The sequence below is a fragment of the Lissotriton vulgaris genome, chromosome 8, assembly GCF_964263255.1.
Source record: "Lissotriton vulgaris chromosome 8, aLisVul1.2, whole genome shotgun sequence".
Taxonomy (NCBI): Eukaryota; Metazoa; Chordata; class Amphibia; order Caudata; family Salamandridae; genus Lissotriton; species Lissotriton vulgaris.
Genome location: NC_141696.1, coordinates 212,053,598 through 212,071,299, shown reverse-complemented (window position 1 = coordinate 212,071,299; position 17,702 = coordinate 212,053,598). Strand labels below are relative to the sequence as shown.

Sequence of the window (17,702 nt, the reverse complement as noted above, 5' to 3'; positions counted from 1 at the left end):
GGTCTACATCTAAAAGATATTAAAAGAAAGATGTTATGATTGGTAATTGTTACTATATTAATTTGGAGTTAGATAGCATTGCGCTTTTATACACGTTTCTCCTCACATTTCTACAAACTGTTTGTATTGGTAATATTCCGGACATTTCAGCGATTATAAAAATGTTCCTGCTATTGGGAAAAAAATGTATACATGTAAATTAATACACTATATGCGTTTGTCTAAAATACTTTGTATTTAGCCTGCTACAACCCTTTGACTCCTTCCCATGCATACTCAAGCCTCACTGCTCACCTTTTCATGGAAAAGACACCTTCTTCATGATGTAGTTCCGATCTCCAACAAAGAAGTCTCATATATGGTGCCGAGTCTTGATATCTCTATGGCTAATGACATACTCCTGCTCCCATCATCATCATCGCAAGTTCTTCACCCGCTCAGTGCTTCAGGCACCACCAACTCAGTGCCCAAAGAGGCCAAGCATGTAGTAGTGGGCCCCTTGTTCGGTACTTTGGGATCAACTCAAAAATGGCGTACAACACGTGCGCTCTGTCTTTTTTATACATAGGGTGACGTGTGTACTACTACTGACAAATGCGCTGGATGGGTGTGGTGTGGTTGTATAGCAGCCATGAGGGAGTGTGTGTGTCAATCTGACAACTAGACCTGCAACTAAGAAATCACTACAAAGGAAATCTGGGTCTTGTACTATTGTTGTGTTTTCCTGGCAGCGTAAGCACAGTAAGCTGTACTAACGTCACGATTAATTTACCACCTCCCCCAGGGGCTTTTAAATGTTGGGAGAGGGGTCAATAATTGTGCTGGCTTTTCTCCTTTAGTGTGCAGTACTATATTGTTTTATAAAATGTATACCTCTTCAAACCATCTTTGCTCTTACGCCGTACGACCGTGATTTCCGTAATTGCTTTTAAAAGTAATATTCGCTTATTTAAAGTTTTAAAAAACTATTTTCATGATTATCCCAGATGATGTCTTCCCTTAATATGTACATTAAATACATAAATATATGTTTTTGAACAATTAGAAACGTTTGCGCCGTACGTGTACCGGGTGCCGTACATGACGTCATGCGGAATTATTATTTTATTTTTTAGAACGCGGCGTACACGTTTTGGGCGAAAAAGAAAAAAAAAGGCGAAGCCCGCTTTATTGGTAAGCCTCCACGGGGGCCAAATCCCAGGGCAATTTTTTTTCATAATGGGGGGCCCAGAGAGTCCCCCCTGCGTGGCGATCGCTACCCCCCCGGGTCTTTAACTATATGTATGCAGGGGGCTCATGTCCCCCCGGAGTTTCGGGGACCGCCTCCCCCCCGTCCCTCTTTTTATTAAAAAAACTGTGCAAGGGGGTTCTAAATGTGGAATTTTGCTTTCCTTTCTGTCTTGTAGAGGGTAAATATAACAGTTTTTTGTACAGCAAGTACCTTTCTGCCTGTTACCATAGTAACAGTTCATGGATTACTTGCGTGAGTACAGAGGTTAGAAGTTCACCACAATATGTTGCTAATTGAAATAGTTACTGTGCTGGAGATTTATATACTTTTTTTTCATAGGAACCATTAGTCGTAGAAGAAGTCAGTGGAAAAGTTTTGTAAGCGATTCCTTCCTGTTCGGAGAGTATTAGGGTAACGTGCTCCAAGCGGGACTTTATAAAGCTTAGTGTTCATTGGCTGTGAAGTATTAAAAGTAGAAGTTTTGGCAGTCATTCCTTGCTCGTCTGTGGAACAACTTGGACATTTTGGGCCATATGTAGGTAAATTCCAAATACCGACTCCGTAATACCGAATCATACCGAATCGGTATTAAGAATGAGGTAAACGCGATGTAGGTAAATATTCGGTAAACATTACCGAATCGTTCCTAATCGGTATTAAATACCGATTGTGACCAGATCGGTAATAAAAATGCATACCGAAAGGCTAATACCGATTCGGTTTTACCGAATCCACACCCAAAATCGGAAATACCGAATCGGTAATTCGAAAAACAGCGTTTTGGTGAATCAGCCAATCCTGATACACCCATTTACTCCCCAAACAGGAAGTTGCCACACCCAGCCAGGTGCACAGGGCCTGGAGCTCACTGTGAGGCAGGCAGGCAGGAGAGCTGAGGAGGCAGCAGCAACATAGACCAGAAAAAGAAAAGAGAAGAAAAACAGAACAAGCATTGCAATGGCAAGCCAGGACAAGGAGAAGGAGGGAGGTGACAGAAAAAGAAAACTCAAGTTCAGCGACAAGGAGCTTGAGATCCTGATTGAGGAAGTCACCCAAGTGTACCACAAGCTGTTTGGAGCCCAGTCCCACCAAGTGCCAGACGCACAGAAGAGGCAAATATGGAGTGGCATTCGGGACAAGATCAATGCCATAGGTGTGACCCTGCGCACCATAGAGGACATCAGAAAGAGGTGGTACGACCTCAGGAAAACTGCAAAACAGAGGATGGCAGAGAGACATAGGCTGGCAGGGAAAACAGGAGGAGGGAAAAATCGAGCCCCAGTACCAACACCACTGGAACAGATGGTGGAGTCCACCATCCAGCGGGAGAGTGTGAGTGGCATAGGAGACGCAGACAGCTCCGCCAGAGCAGCTAGAAAACAAGGTAAGAAGCATGCCCAGCATGCTGCCCTAACCCCTCCCAAACCCCAACCCCCATAGTGGTAAAAGTGCTCCCACTCCACACCATGTCTTACTGCTTACCTGCAATGCATACTGGGTGATGTAGTCAGTGTGAAATCATGATCAGGACTGTCAGGACAGCTAACACAATAGCATGGTAACATAATTGGACAGGTCTGGATAACCACTGTGCACTGTTGGCATGTACTTTAATGCAATGGCATTGCAGACAGAGCATTGAGAAAATTTACATTTGTGTCATTTCAGGCGAGTCATCTCGCAGTGCAGCTGAGGGCAGCAGAGGCAGGTCAGCCAGGCCAGAGGGGAGTGAGCACGATGAAGACAGCATGGCTGCAGGGAACACCAGCTCTGCGCCATCGCAGCCAGCCAATCGTTCACCACAGACATCACCACAGCGCCAGGGAGGGCCGCAATCCCCTCTCACGCAGTCACCATTGCGACGTTCACCTACACCACCACCATCACCACCACCACCACAACCCCAGTCAGGCAGGAGGCGTGCCGTGATCACTCTCCAGCAGATGGAGGAGTCGGAGGAGGAGGGCAGCCAGCGCCAACAAAGTCCCATTGTAGAGAGATCCAACAGGGAGCGGGCTGGATCAGCATCCGAGGGTGCGAACATCTCATCACGACGCCGCAGGGCAAGGCCGGTCAGTCCAGTGGAATATGAGCAGGGTGGCAGTGTGTTTGCTGGACTGGAAGGAAAGATGCTGAAGGTCCAGCGCCTGCAATGGAAGGAGATGAAGGCGTTACACAGGGAGGTGGCAGACATAAACAGACATATGCACAAGATGGAGGAGGGTATCAGTGCCATGGGGGAGAAAATGTCTGCAGGGATGGAGAGGGTAGCAACCTCGGTGGACAACCTGTGCAGCCAGCTGCAGCAGGACCGTGTTGGCATGCGCCGACTGAGAGTGAAGCTCCAAGACTATACGTCGTCGGTGAACCGGCTGGCCAGTACAACAGCACTGATGTGTCGCCGGTCCATCGCCATGCAGGAGAAGATGTCGCATTGCAGCAATGATGTGGCCAGGGGGATGGTGTCCATGACCTCAGTGCTAGAGCTCATGCAGAATGCCAATGCCTCAAATATGGAAGGGGGGGGGGACAGTGAGGAGGCTTCCAGCCGTGGTAGCGTCACGCCCTCACCCACCGAGTGCAGGAGGCGTAGTGGACGTACTGTCCCAGCACAGGAACGGTCCCACTCACAAGGCAGTGTGGATGGGGAACATGCACGTGCAGCACGGGGACGCAAGAAGTGAAGGACTCTGGCTGTCCACATGCATGTGATGGGTGATGTAACCCATGTCCAATTGGACATTGCTCAGAATGCTGTAGGTGTGCCAAATAAACACCTGTACATGTAATTGGAAATGCCTCAGTGTCGTTACTCACTCAGAAGTAGTGTGATGTTATCTCTGCCCGTCTATGTCTCCCATCATGTTCAATTGCAACACCAGCCGCGCTGGGCTCTGGCTGAGGGTTGTCCTCGTCTTCGTCCTCTGACTCAGTCAGTTCCACTGCAGTTCCTTTTTTGGTGGCCAGATTGTGTAGCATTGCACACGTAGCAATAATCTTGCAACATTTTAAGGGGCTGTACAGACGTGCACCTCCTGTTTTGTGGAGGCAACGGAATCTGCTTTTGAGCATACCAAAAGTGCGCTCCACCACGTTGCGTGTGCTCCTATGTGCCACATTGTATCTCCTCTCCCTTCGGGTGGTTGGGTTCAGATATGGTGTGAGGAGATACGGGCGGAGGGCATATGCGCTGTCACCTATGAAGAGAAGTAAGTGGCATTGATTGGTGTGACCAACAGCTTGTGGCAGGGTGTACATCAGGGTGTGTGACATTTACTTACCTAGTATGTGTCCGTCGGCAAATTCACCAGCAAGCAGACGTGTATGTATGCCACTGTTCCTGAAGATGTAAGCATCGTGGGTACTCCCGGGGTATTTGGCCACAATGTCTGTGATAATGTGTTTGGCATTGCAGATCACCTGCACATTGATTGAGTGGGTGGATTTGCGGTTCCTGTAAATGTATTCACTTGCTGCAGGTGGGCAGATGGGAATGTGGGTCCCATCGATGCAGCCGATCACGTGGGGGAAGTGGGCAATTTGATAGAACTCCAGCTTGGTTCTCTGCAGCTCCACCTGCGTACTGGGGAAGGATATGTAATGTTCCATTCTGTCCATCATGGCATCTAGGAAGGTGTTGAAGATCCGGGAGAGGCAGCTCTGTGATACTCCACCCACTGCTGCTATCACACCCTGGAAACTTCCTGATGCTAGCAGGTGCAGGCAGCAGAGTACTTGGACATGGGGGGGGATTGCGTGGGCCCTTGGTGTCTGATGCTCCAGATAGGGTGTTAGGTCCCGTATTAGCTCCAGGATGGTGTCTGGGTGCAATCTGTATCTCTCGTGGATTTCAGCGTCTGTCAACTGGAACAGAGTGATGCGTACTCTGTACACCTGCTCCTCACGTCTCCAGATCCTCATTCCTGCTGCTCCCAGCCGTAGGCGCCTTGCTATGAGATAGAGGCCTGCCATTGTGGTCATACAGATGCATTTTGGGTGTGTTTATATAGACTCCTCCTGATTACCACATGCTCCAGAAACGTGGTAATTAGCGAATCGTTATCACCGATTTTGGCCAAATTCGGTAATACCGGGGTTTGCTACATAGCATATTTGGGGGTTTTACCGAATCGTTTATACCGATTCGGATCTCATTGTTTCGGTAATTCCGATTCGGTGACGGAAGGTTTTTACCGATTCGTTATTATCGATCCTATTCGGTATTACCTACATCTCACATGGCTACATATTTGTCGGTAACACCGAAAATGAGCCTTTTTCGGTGTTACCGATCGGTATTTGGCCACCTACATATGGCCCTTTATTGGCTAAAATGTTCCGAGCTCAAGTTTGCTCCTTATTGGGCGGGAACGGTTCACTGTTGTCAGTGATATTGTGATGCATTTTCCAAAGGAAAGTAGTAGAGGGCAGGTTAGGAACACTATTAACTCTGTACAGTGCCCATAAGGTGGTGGAGAGGGATTATGAGGGAAACATTTTTTTTTTAAATGTTTCAAGGGCCATTTATATAATTGCCGTGTGGTGTATAAATCACGGCGGAAAAATGACAGTGTCTTGCGCTGGTTTTTTTAAATCAAGTTTGTAGGTGACAAACTTCTTATGAGTACTATTTACTTATAATGTGGTGTTTACTTTCCTGACGGGGAGGTGTAGTTCCGCAGCAAAAAAATCATTCTAGGTTTGAAACAGTTTTTATTAAGCAAATACAATTAAGCTTTCTTCAGAAACTGTCGCTGTATATATGAAAGGGGTGACAATTAAAAATGGAATTTCATAAAATATCAGTTAAGCGTGGCTATATACTTCTTCTTTGTGCTACAGTTTGTAAAAGTGTTGCCGCACATTCTTGATGATGTAAGAGGGCATCAGTTACTTTTAGATAAAGGTGAATAGAAGTGCTACAAGAAACACTCCCACACTACACTATCTCAGATCAAGAGAAAAACAATTAAATACAAATGATTTCCTATTACATAGAAATGCATGCATTATTATTTTTCAAATTTGTATTCTGTACAATTAAGGAACGTGCTGTCATAATGCTTAGAGGTTGCAGACTGTTCCGCTAATAAATCACATACTCACTACAGAATATATAGGATGGTACTCTTATAATATAAAGTACAGGTCCTATATATTCTTTAGAGAGAAGGTGAATAGGAACCGTAAATAAGAATAGAAATTAGAAAATACCATTCAGAAATGTAGGGTTTATTAAATATTTAAAGTAAGAAAGTATGCATGATAGCTATATTTTTTGTTCTGCTGTTTCGTAAAATATGTTTCTTGAAAAAAATATCTGATCAGGTACTTTTTAATATTTGAAAGTTATATTATAGATGGCGCTGAAAAATATCCCATTCCTCTTCTGTAGCAATAGGACAATCTATTATAATATAACGATTGATACAATTGTTACAGTAAAAAGAAAAGGAAAATAAAGTTATGTATTTAACAGAACATCCATAATGAAATACTTTTGAGCAGTAATTATTTACTGAACTTCTTTTCTCCAGGAGGTGGAAAAGTTTGATCTTCGTGGTGACGGGTCATAAACTCCTCTGAGATCATGACGGTGAGAATTATAATACGTATATATTCTCACAGCACATGATCACAAGGGGAAAATAGACTGAAAATCGCAAGCCGGTATCGTTGCTTACTTATGGGTATTCTTTGTGACGACGGATCTTGAAGTCCACTAAGATCACCAAGACTGTTAATGTTATATTATTCATATTAACAGTATGTGATCTATAGGGGAAAACACATTAGCAAGTGGAAGATGGTGACGTTGATTGTAATTGTTTAGGGTTTGCGTCGACGGGTCACCAACACCTCTCAAGCTAAGTACAGTGTCAATATTATAATATAAAAACTCACTATATATAAGGTGAAAGGAGCCAGAAAAGGAGCAATGTTTGTTATAATCTATCTGTTTCTAAAAACAAGCTGCTGACGTTACAGAGAAAAAGCGGAAAACATGCAATAACATTTTTTTTCTACATATAAAGGTTTAAATATTGATAAATAGCCAACAATTATAACTAAGTACTATGCCTATGCCATATTGAAACAACTTACAACTCTGGAATATGTTTGTTGATGCCAAAAGAGAATCCGATGTTAGAAAACGGATCCTGCAACATAGATTGATGACTCAGAAATAACTCGCGAAAACGAAACTATTTGCACAGTAGGTGTAGTTTATATAGTTTTTGGTTATGTAGTAGTCTATGGAAGGAAGCTGTGGGTTGCCTATTTAGATGGCACGTTTTGCAGTTTACACATGCTCACGTTTTAACTGTTTTTCTTCTGCACTTGTTCGGAAAAGTTACAAACTGTGAAGCTGTAAAGGTTTCGATTTCAATCGTAACACGTATAAGGTATTATTATCTCCATACGTTGGAGAGTTTAAAAAGTGTTACTGGGTAAAATGTGTTCTTTGCATTTTCATGATTAAAAACATGTAAATAGAAGACATAAAAAAAGGATTAATATTTGTTATTATTATGCTTCTTAATTTAACAAATGCTAGCATTTGTAAATTGTAAACCTACCCTCGGAAAGGTGTGCTGGCGCTTCGGGCGTTGGGAAGATTAATAAATAATAAATGACTTTTTCTATGCACCTGCAAACTTGGCTTTTAAACTTTCAATTGCCCAGTCTGTATCTTTACACACCCTCCAAACATTCTGCTACTGCTATTTTAGTATTGTAGTGAGCCATATAGCAGTATGTGTTTTTCTATACACTGTTGTAAAAGTGAAGCAGTTATACATTCAGCTCGACACTTTCCTTGGACAACTGTAATCATCCAGTCAGTATCTAAGTAGTCATGGAGCAAAGTAGGCCTTAGGCCATGGACTGTTTTAAACTCTTATAGACTATGCTTATAGTCTTCTATGCACCTGCAAACTTGCCTTTATATGTTCTATTCCCCAGTCTCTATCCTTACACTTCCAGCAAACACTCTGTCACTCCTGTTATAGTTTTGTAGTGACTCATTGATCAGTGTGTACTAATCCGTTCATTATATTAAAACACTAATGGGTAGATGTACAATAACTGCCATATCCCCAGGAGTGTGCCAGTTATTGTGCACTGTGACATCATCACTATGGATGTGCAGTATTTAGAATATGGTGCACTATGGGGCAAAAGCGGTACAGATAGTGATGTATCTTTGCCGTGAAGGCGGCGCATTGCTTAAGTTGCTTTGCAAGTGCAACACATTTCTAGCAATGCTCGGGGGCTCAATGCTCACAATGCTGAGTCAATCCTTTCACCTGCTTCGAGCAAGTGCAGGGTTTTGACGCAGCATGAGTTCAAAAGTGACAAAGTGAAATCTTGTATATTTCACTCAGCCACTTTTAGGAGGTGTTCCTGTGCCGGAACGCCCCCCATCCCCGCTTCAAATCATTGTAGACTATGCATTCACTGTTGTAGACAGCAGCAAACTTGCCTTTTATATCTTCAATTACACAGTGTGTATCGTTACACTTTCACCAAACACTCTTACACTACCGTTTCAGTATTTTAGTGAACCATACAGCAGTTTATGCTTATCTATACACTGTTGTAAAAGTACAGCTGCTATACATTCAGCCACACACTCTCCTTGCAGAATTGTAATCATTCAGCCAGTACCCAAGTACTAATGGTAGATAGTGTGCCTTAGGGCATGGACTGCTTCAAACACTATAGACTATGCATTCAGTGTTCTATGCACCGGCAAACTTGTCTTTTATACTTTAATTCCCCAGTCTGTATCTTTACACTTTCACCAAACACTCTCACTCTTCTGTATCAATATTGTAGTGAGCCATTCAGCGGTATGAGTTTATCTATATACTGTGGTAAAACTGAGGCTGTTATAAATTCAATCAGGGTCCTTCCTTGCAGAACTGTAATCATCCACTCACTACCTAAGTACTCATGCATTAAAATAGGCCTTAGGCCATTGACTGCGCCAATCCCCTATAGACTATGCATGCAGTCTTCTATGTACTTGCAGATTTGTCTTTTATACCTTCAATTCCCCAGTTTGTATCCTTCCACTGAGACCAAACACTCTGTCACTGCTGTTTTAGTTTTGTAGTGACTCATTCATCGATATGTAGTAATCCATTCACTACATTAAAACACTAATGGGCACATATACAATAATTGGCATATCCCCAGGAATATGACAGTTATTGTGCACTGTGACACCACCACCATGGATGCGCCGTATTTACAATGCGGTGCACCATGGGACAAAAACAGCACAGATATGTGATGTATCTGTGCTGTAAAGGTGGTGCATTGTTTGAGTTTTGTTGCAAGTGCAACGCATCTCCACCAATGCTCTGGGAGCCCTATGCTCGGAATGCTGTGTTGATCCTTCCACCTGCTTCAAGCTAGTGCAGAGTTTTGACACAGCATGAGCCCAAAAGTGACAAAGTGAAATCTTGCAGATTTCACTTAGCCACTTTTAGGAGGTGTTCCTGCACCTGAACACCTCCCCCCCATGTAAGAATGTCTCCTTCTGGTACAGGGATTTACAATGTGACGCACCTCCAAGATACATCACATTCTAAATACCACACACCATGGCGCATCTTTTGCACCACCGCTGCATCAGAAGAATTATGCAACTGCGGTGTAACAGAGGCACAAGGGGGTTGTAAATCTGCCCCTAACAAACACTTACAAATTCACCTAGGCAGTTTCACTAGCAGTGCATTTTTTTTTATTTACTTTTGTTATTATTTTACATTAAAAATATGAAATGTAACTTCAAAAATAAGATAAATATAAGAATTTATAATAAAAATGTAGGAAATTACTATAAAAAGGAAGAAATATAATAAATATTACATTTTAAAATTATCATTTACAAAACCTTTCAAATACACTGAAAAAACCATAGGTTTCAGCCACGTTATAGTTAGGAATTAGCATTTAATAAACCTTAGAAATTCACTGAAAAAAACATAGGTTTCAGCCACGTCATAGTTAAGAATTAGCATTTAAAAAACCCTAGAAAATTACTGAAAAAACTATAGGTTTCACACATGTTATAGTTAGCTGGACATTTAACTCATATAAACCAGTGAAATTCCCTGTTATAGTTAGTTCAGCTAACTATAACTCGCGCGCCCGCAATGCACTGCTGATGACGTCACATATTACATCACTCATGACATGGTCAGTGACATCACTCATGACATCACTGATGGCATCTCAAATGACATCACTGATGACATCACTGATGACATCATCCTTGTGAAAGAGTGGCAGACCTCCTCTCAGCGTAATATAACCCTTGATACGCACATTCAAAAATAGAAACTAAAATTTTCAAAAAAATGGAGATACCAATACCAGTTAGAACAACCTATTCAGTAATTCCAAAATCTAGATACATATCCACTCATTCACCAATAGTTCTATATAGTCACTTATACATGTACTCACTCATCATATGTACTCATACACCTATACATCCTGTTACACACCTACACTTATACATAGTTATTCACACACATTCTCACACATGCAAATAAACTATCAACATCCGTTTACTTGCATATACAGCTCTACACACAGCACTACAATTATTTCTACAGAAAAGTACACATACTTACTCTCTTAAACAATCAGTTATAGAAACACATACTTATTTATACAGGAGCTCTTCCAATTTGTCACTGTCATATATCCTTACTTATAAACATCGATACTCACATATACTAGTTTAAAACATATGTACTTACTCATAAAGACACTATTGAGGCAGTCATTCACTTACTAACACACCCATACACACACTCATTCACCCATACAGTCCTGCACACATGCTGTCTTCAAAACACATACAAACAGTGAGTCAGTCATTCATGCATCTGTGCGCTAAGTAATACCCCCCACCAAACCATACAGACACTCATTCTGATACTCAAAAAAACAACAAATAACCCATATAGACACTCATGTAGCTACTCACTAACCCATAAGCCACTTATACACAAAGCGAGACACTGATACAGATATTTACATATTTAAACATTACTCGCTAATACATGTATTCACTAGGATATACCTAATAAGTCAGTTATACAATCAATTTTACAAAAAAAACATTCAGACACTTATTTACCCATTTATTCTTCCATCAACTTTTAGATATACATTTATCAGTGATGTCATCAGTGATGTCATTTGAGATGTCATCAGTGATGTCAAGAGTGATGTAATATGTGACGTCATCAGCAGTGCATTGCGGGCGCGTGAGTTATAGTTGGCTGAACTAACTATAGCAGGGGAATTTCAATGGTTTTGTATGAGTGAGATGTCCAGCTTACTATAACATGTGTGAAACCTATGGTTTTTTCAGTGAATATATATATATATATGCCATCATAGCGGGCCCGCAGCCGCAAGGACAAGAGACGCTGCTGGGATGGCGGGGCCGATTTCTGGAAGGTGTATGGGTAGGACGGCAGGCTTGTGATCTTCTTGCAGTCCACTTGGGACATTATTGCATTATTTGGGGCGATGGCAGCAACCCACTGGGGTTATAATTCACAGTGCACTACAACTACCGGCATTCCTATGCGCACACGCCCACTGGGGCGGGATATTAAAATGCGCAGGTGGTGCACTCGCTGCTCTTCTCCCTTCCAGCCAGTGAACAAGGGCGATAGGACGCCCGAAACGCGTTTGGCTTAAGACTGTGCATTGGAAGTAACTTACTTGCTGTCCTGCATTCCCGAAAATAAAAGGCTTCAACTCGCCGTGCTGTGGCTCCATCACCTGAGGCAACTCGTTCTTTTTCATATATATATATATATATATATATATATATATATATATATATATATATATCATCAGAGGTTGCGTCCTCATGGAAAACAACAAGGGAGTTTACTTCAGCAATGATGGTGTGGCATGACGCGTTTTGGGAATGTGTCCCTCATCAGATGCCCTCACTTCCTGTATATTTACAACAAGGGGTGGTGAGGGACAGAGTCTCTGAATTAAGCAGAAAGCTCTCACCCAGTCAAGAGGTCAGGGCTAGATCCAACACCGTTTTTTAGCTCACTGCACCATCCCAGTTTCAGAACCTGGCTGTATGCAAATTAGTCTGTTCCTGTCCCAGTGCATGATGGGAACAGGGCAAACCAAACTACAAAAGCCAATTCTTACACTGGGAAGGAAACAAGCTCCCGGGGACCGGTTTCTGGCATTACAGCCGTCTTCGGCCCGGTTTGCTTGAATCCTGATGGTGCAATGAGCAAGGGTCTCACATCTGAGAATACCCTTCCATGCTTAGGGTGGACAAAAATATTTACAACAAGGGGTGGTGAGGGACAGAGTCTCTGAATTAAGCAGAAAGCTCTCACCCAGTCAAGAGATCAGGGCTAGATCCAACACCGTTTTTTAGCTCACTGCACCATCCCAGATTCAGAACCCCGGTAGCTTGTCTCCTTTCTGGTGAAGAATTGGCTTGGTAGTTTAGTCTGCCCTGTTCCCATGATGCACTGGGCCAGGGACAGACTGATTTGCATATAGCCAGGTTCTGAGCTGGGATGGGGCAGTGAGATAAATAACGGTGATGGATCAAGCCCTGATCTTTGGACTGGGTAAGAGTGGTCTGCTTTACTCAGACACTCTGTTCATCACCACCCCCTTTTCTAAATCGTTTTTGGCCACTATAGGTGTGGCAGGGTATACTCAGACATGAGTCCCTTTCTCACTGCTCCATCAGGATTCAAGCAAGCCGGGCCGAAGAAGGCTGAAATGCCAGAAACCGGTCCCCGGTAGCTTGTCTCCTTTCTGGTGAAGAATTGGCTTGGTAGTTTAGTCTGCCCTGTTCCCATGATGCACTGGGCCAGGGACAGACTGATTTGCATATAGCCAGGTTCTGAGCTGGGATGGGGCAGTGAGATAAATAACGGTGATGGATCAAGCCCTGATCTTTGGACTGGGTAAGAGTGGTCTGCTTTACTCAGACACTCTGTTCATCACCACCCCCTTTTCTAAATCGTTTTTGGCCACTATAGGTGTGGCAGGGTATACTCAGACATGAGTCCCTTTCTCACTGCTCCATCAGGATTCAAGCAAGCCGGGCCGAAGAAGGCTGAAATGCCAGAAACCGGTCCCCGGTAGCTTGTCTCCTTACTGGTGAAGAATTGGCTTGGTAGTTTAGTCTGCCCTGTTCCCATGATGCACTGGGCCAGGGACAGACTGATTTGCATATAGCCACGTTCTGAGCTGGGATGGGGCAGTGAGATAAATAACGGTGATGGATCAAGCCCTGATCTTTGGACTGGGTAAGAGTGGTCTGCTTTACTCAGACACTCTGTTCATCACCACCCCCTTTTCTAAATCGCCCTCACTTCCTGAGCTGACGCCTTCAACAGTCCCGCTTTGAATGTTCAATGCCTCCTTCCTATTGGCGGAGACCGAAAGACTGCTAAGACCAGCATCCACCATGTCGGATGTTGGAAGCGGCTGCCAGGATTGAGAAAAGTTTCTTTTGGCTGTATTCACAAGAGGCATTTAGGTGTAGTAAAGTTAGTAATCCTAACTTTACTACTCCTTAATGCCTTTTGTAAATACCAAAAGTTGTAAAGTTAGGATTTTGTCTCAGTTTAGGAGTAGTAAAGTTAGGAATCCAAACTTTACTACTCCTAAATACCTTTTGTGAATACCGAAAGTCGTAAAGTTAGGACTTTGTCTCAGATACATTTGTGAACCGGGCCCATTGAGTGTAGTGGCATACAGTGGAGTGACATAGAGTGAAGGGCCATATAGTAGACTAGCATAGAGTAGAGTGGCATAGAGTAAAGTAGTATAGACTGGATGGTGTAGAGTGTAGTGTTGCACCTAAAATAGGAATGTGACAGGAATATAGGTTATGAGTAGGACTGGGCGTAGTTCGCGAAGTAGCACTTTGCGAAGCTACGCGAAGTGCACTTCACACTACGCAAGCTACGCGTCACACTACACGAACTGCGTAGTAGCATGTTTGCACTGTGCAGGATGCCGTTTTCAATGATTGCACAGTGCGGACAAGCATCCGGCACTGTACAATCATTGAAAACGGCAGCTTGCACAGTGCGAGCTGTAGATTTCTGCCGCTCAAGGAGATTTTTCCTCGAGTGGCAGCTGTCTCAATGCGGACTGGTAGTTTCTCATCACGAGCGATCACAAGCATACGCGACACTCGCAATGAGAAAACAGACCTCCCTGCGTTGAGAATCTTGCAGGGAGGTTTATTTTCCTGGCTCGCAATCGGCAACTTGATGTTGCTGATCGCGAACGAGGAAAAAGTCTCACCAAGATGTCATTTTGCTTGCTCGCGGTCGCCAACTTGATGTTGAGTTCCGCGAGCAAGCAAAAAATGACCGCTGCCCTACGCTACGCTACGCGTGTTCGCACTGTGCTACATGCAGCTCGTATAGTGCGAAGTTGCACAAACTTTGCAAGCGTAGCATAGTGCTTTGCCCAGGCCTAGTTATGAGGTGTAAATGGTAATTTTTGGTAGTAGTTGTAAATAGTACAAGTAGTATTTAAGTTATAAGTGTTAAAATACTTGGTTATATGTTGTGTCTTAATATACCACTGTAACTTTGCGTTATACACAATAAATGCCAGTGAGAATACAGTATCTGATTGACTAATGGCTGCCTTAGCAAAATGTATAAGTGTTCTATGTAGTTTTCAGGACACTTTTGCTGCGTTCTGGGTTAGTCCCTTATATGCGGGTAAGTAGTAGGTTTTATTGGGGTTTCTTACATTTTACCACTGTCTTAAAGTGGCAATAGGTAGATAAATGTATCCATGTTTTTCTACATATTTTTACAACGCTTTATGGAGTACTGCGATGTTAAAAAAAAGTAGTATGGTAATGTAGAGTTGAGCGCATCTGCATGTCATCATTAGAATGTTAGCTATGTTGCTAGGATAGAATGTTAGCTTTTGATTATAGGAGTTGATCTTTGAGCTGTGAAGCTGTGCTGGAGGTATCTGCCTTGATTCTCAAATAAAGCTATTTGATCTTCATCAAATTGACTGGAAATTGGATCTTTACAGGAAATGTGTACATATTACATCAGTGCTCCGTAGACATTTTGGTGAAGATTGAAATATGTAAAAAATTGAAAATACACCGTAGCACTCTATATTTGTAAACTATAGTGTAGTACAATGCATTCTTATTTTTTTAACATATTTCTTTATTTATTTTAAGTACCTCAAAACTTCCTATTAAGTACTGTGGCACTCCTTACATTTTAAAACATCTATACAAGTTTATAAATAATCTTCCCTATCTATTGTCAATTTAATAAAGTGGTAATAGGTAGAGAAACAATATAAAACCTAATACTTACCTATATCTAAGGCCTGAATCAAGATCACAGCCAAAGAGTACTTAAAACAAAATGTCTGTCTTTAGCATTTGTAAAGGCCAATCACATAATGTCTTGTCATCATTATATACCACAGTACCTTCGCGAAACACCACACAATCTCACTGCACCCACAGATATCACTAAGTTAAAATGCCTTCTAACTTTAAAAAACTTACCCTACTTACCTGTAGTACCAATTACGGTCATCTAGACACCACAATCTGTATTCTTGCCATATTTCATGGAAATTTGTTCAGCTGTTTTCACGGCACTTCTGATACAAAAGTTTGGTCCGCTCTAGTAATATTCTATAGATGTTTGTACTTTCCAGGCCCAGATTTACAAAGGTTTGAAACAGAAAAAGTTCCACAAGGTAATGCAAAGCATCATACAGCAGAGGGGATAATAAGCAATAGCAAGCTATTTTATGAATAAATATGGCTCTGAATTTTCATCCCTTTGAGCAACATAGCACAGCAACTTTGATTTGCTTCAAACTCTAAACCAGTTTGTATGTTTGGATCATAATATGAAAGGCTATAATTTTTTTCTGAACACTTCTGTGCATTTTACATTAAAACACTCCTTTGAGAAAGATGCCTAAACGCATTTATTTAATAAATTAGATCTCCAAAATATTAAAGCATATGCAGGAAGAGACTTTTTGTCCTGAAGTCTTTCAGTTTATTTTATCTTGAGGCAGAATGATGATGTGGGTGCAGTGCCACTCAAGTCTCAGAAGAAATATAGAGCTATTGATGCATTGAACGAATACTTGTTCATCTATCATAAGAATTAGATAACCATTGAATACACTGTGTGCTGCTTGCGCTTAAATATCGAGGGCTCTCTGTTCCTTCCAATTTTTTATAGAAAAATATAATTTTCTGGTAAAAAAGATAGTGTTTTTTCTGATAAATAGGGCATCAATTCTTATTAGTTATTTTATATTAATATTATGTTTGTCTGCGAATATATGTTGTAAGTTTTGAAATGTAGATATTTAAAAAAATCTGTAGGGTGAAATAAATGATACACATTGTGCACATTTGAATAGAGTCGCAGTTTCCCACGTTCTACTCAAGATTCACATTATCACATAAAATTCTTTGAGAGATCAATCTAATTTTTACGAGAGATTTAGAGATTTATTCTATAGAATAATAAGTTAACTTCATAAAAGATAGCGGTGATTGCTGAGAGTGCTGTGTGCCAATTGAACAATCTTCAAATAGCTTCTTTAGCAAATGAGGCTGGTAAAAAGGATGGGGCAATTCACAAAAGGTAATCTGAGACAAAAGTCCAACTTTACGACTTTTGGTATTCACATAGATCATTTACGAGTTGAATCTTTACATCTGCAGTCAGACCAGAATCTCTGCACCAGGGCCGTACTCTCTGCACCCGGACCATACTCTCTGCCCCCGGGCCGAACTCACCGGCTCAGGCCATACTCTCCGACTCGGGCTGCACTCTCCGGCTCAGGCTGTACTTTCTGGCTCGGGCCAGATAAGGGGTAATCAATGGGCCAGAAACTACATTATATCCCCGAAAGGTGTGCTCCTTTGCATCATGGTACACGCAGTGCACAATTTGCTTTTTACTCAGTGTTCACTGTAGTGTCCACACTACAATCAACACTAAGGGGAGTGCCCTTAGTGTTGACTGTAGTGTTAACACTATAGTCAACACTGAGGGGAGCGCAAATTCTACTATGATGAAATGCGTAAACTGTTGTGGGATATGATGTTATGTCTGGCCACACCCTTTTTCCTGCCCAAATAGTTTTTCATGACCTCCTCTGTCATTTATCACACGTTCCTAATGATCCCTTTTTTTAAAATGCAGTGCCGGAGAGAATAGCCCGAGCCAGAGAGTAAGGCCCGGGTACGGCGAGTAAGGCTTTGGTGCAAAGATTCCAGCCCGACTTGGGAGGTCACAACACGACTCATAAATAATCTCTTTGAATAGCAAAAGTCATAAAGTCAGACTTTTGTCTCAGATTGCCTTTGTGATTCGGCCCCCAAGTATTTTAATATACTGGA

General features: G+C 42.2%; 1 long non-coding RNA gene across 1 annotated transcript; it reads right to left on the bottom strand.

Moving 5' to 3' along the window:
• Positions 1 to 2,813: 2,813 nt before the first annotated feature.
• LOC147696885 (uncharacterized) lies at positions 2,814 to 4,102 on the bottom strand. Its single transcript, XR_015299121.1, has 2 exons — positions 4,049 to 4,102; positions 2,814 to 3,378 (listed from the first exon to the last, which is right to left on the bottom strand). It is a non-coding gene; the product is annotated as an uncharacterized LOC147696885 (long non-coding RNA).
• Positions 4,103 to 17,702: the final 13,600 nt, after the last annotated feature.